Here is a 2,521-nt window from a genome sequence, read left to right on the forward strand (position 1 = left end):
AACTCATTTACCCAATTCTAGAGTCGCAAACACAGGAGCAGATGTACAGTCCGCAGCAAAAAAACCTGCAACATGAGCATGTAACTTTATTGTAGAACGACGAAGTCTTTTGTTCCAAAACAAATGTGAAGGGGAGGACGCCGATGTTTCTCCTGGCGTGATTGGTGCCACTTAGACGTTATGTTGATTCCCTGCGCCCTGCGCTGTTAGGCGTAGATTCACAATAAACTTATAAGCTCATGTTGCAGGTTATTATTATTATTATTATTATTTTGCTGCGGACTGTACATGAACTTAATCGAAATTGGCTTTGATCTCTTTCGGTGTTAAATCTTTTAAATAGAAGTGTTTAATAACCGCACGAAACTAATTTCTTTTCATTTTTCTAAATAAACAAAAGTTTTCTTCTTTAATTGACTATGACTACTGAAACCACACATGAATATACCTGAAATTTTAACAACAGTCTAATGAGAAATGACATTTATGATAGATATATCACGTTGATTTGACACCTAGTCTTCCGTTCCAAGCCCCGCAATTGGCTGAAGGAATTCCACTCCTTTTCTCTCGTTCAGCAACAGCTGAACCGTTATTGGTTCAAAGTGTGGGTGTGAGCTTTAGTTCGCAATTTTGTCACGGATCAAGACATTTTGGCAGCACTATGAAAGTAAACCTTTTTCGATACTACGAGGGTCATCTTTCGGATTTTCTAAGGACTTATTGAACGGACTTCGTATTTTTAAAAATGTATAATTTTGTCCAGCGGAAATATTTGTAACTATGGCTGTACCCAAGCGAAGAGATTCGAGTGGATGGGGTCAAAAAACCTAATTTTGAATTACTCGCTTAGAAGTGCCATTGCTGCATTTTTCTTTTTCTCTTCTTACCAAAACTGCTTTATATATTTACTCTGCCGTGTAGGGTGTAGAAGATGAAAAGCTAGGTATCGAATATGCTGATGGAGGTGGTCCAGCCACCGGAAGTGGTAGAAATCAACCATTTCCGGTTTTAAAGTTGACTACTGTAGAGCAAAAAAAAAAAAAAAACGGTGATATATAACAAGTGGTTTCGTGAAATCGTTTAATCCGTCCCAAGAATATACAGGGTGTTTCAAAACAACACCGACAACGTTAGGAAGGTGACTCCTGACACCCAGATAAGACAAGAAGTATAAACCATCCAAGACAATTTTTATAGAGGGATTTTGGCTTTGGGCAAATAATTTGAAGTACTCACCAACTACTTCTATAAAAATTATTGCGGAAGTAACTTAGGATTCTGCAACTTGGATATTTGGATAGGGCACATACTAGTTACCAAGTGAAGTCTTGATCCGACTAGCGTACGTCCCATAGTTTTGGAGCTATGGACCTTTACATTTCTCGGGTGCTCTCGTTTCCTTCCACTTTCTTATTCCACTAATTCTTAAATCATCATTTATTTGTCTTAGCCATCGTCTTCCTTAACCTAAAAGGGCATAATCGTGGGACGTTAAACTGAAATTTTCTAGATTATGAGCTAAGCAGGATGCAAAACATCAAAATATAGAAATAACAATATCAAAATAAGAAAGAGCTCCTTCGTGGCTAAGCGGTTAGCGTACGCGCCTGTGGCGTGGGAGACCGGGGTTCGATTCCCGGTGGAAGCTCGTGTGGTTCGGATTCCATGTTAATCAGGAGGTCCCGTCTCATATAGCATCGCTGCTAAAAGGAGCGTTAACTCAAACTAAACTCAATTCAAAATAAGAAAATTATAAGTTTATACAGAGGAGTTAACGTTCTAAAAAAAAAAAAAAAAAAAAAAAAGTCAAGCTGCTTACGTGGAAAACCCTATGCCCTGTTCGACAATCATTTCCCAAAATTGCAAATCCAACTGGATATGCAACTTAACTTTTGCGATTCGAGCGAACTCTCGCCAAGAATCGAAGTTGAAGTCGAAAGCTCGAAACTTGTCCTCTTAGCTACGAAGAAATTAAATCTTATTTGTTAATATGTTGAATATACACATACTCTTACGAATTATTAGGTCTAATAACATATCGAGTACCACACTTCGGAGCTAAGAACGATACAAATATTAAATTAAAATCATTAACCTAATAGGGATCAAAGCACTATACAAGGAAATTATAATAAATTTTGTGGTAGGAAAAACTAATGGCAGCGGTGGGATTCGAACCCACGCCTCCGAAGAGACTGGTGCCTTAAACCAGCGCCTTAGACCGCTCGGCCACGCTACCAGCTACGCACACAGTTGCCTTATTTTCCAAGACCCTAGTACTGTGTTAACGTTATTTCATTGTCAATTTATGTTTTTCTTTTTAAACACTTCAACAAGTAGTTGTTCGCTTTAAAAATATTCATATAAACATTTACTCCATACGAGACAACTGCATCGTCAGTATCGGCATGAGCACCTGTTGCTTTCACGCGGAAGGAAAGCTGGCGGAAAACGTAAGCACATGGCCCGATAAAGTATTGGCAGATTGACAATTCTAACTTGTGCAATATGCAATTAA

The 2,521-nt window shown here is 38.4% G+C and overlaps 1 non-coding gene across 1 annotated transcript; it reads right to left on the reverse strand.

The window, feature by feature from the left end:
- Window positions 1-2,160: 2,160 nt before the first annotated feature.
- On the reverse strand, window positions 2,161-2,242 carry TRNAL-AAG (transfer RNA leucine (anticodon AAG)). The gene has a single exon. It is a non-coding gene; the product is annotated as a tRNA-Leu (tRNA).
- Window positions 2,243-2,521: the final 279 nt, after the last annotated feature.

Source organism: Thermobia domestica, chromosome 2 (assembly GCF_964235325.1).
Source record: "Thermobia domestica chromosome 2, izTheDome1.hap1.1, whole genome shotgun sequence".
Lineage (NCBI taxonomy): Eukaryota > Metazoa > Arthropoda > Insecta > Zygentoma > Lepismatidae > Thermobia > Thermobia domestica.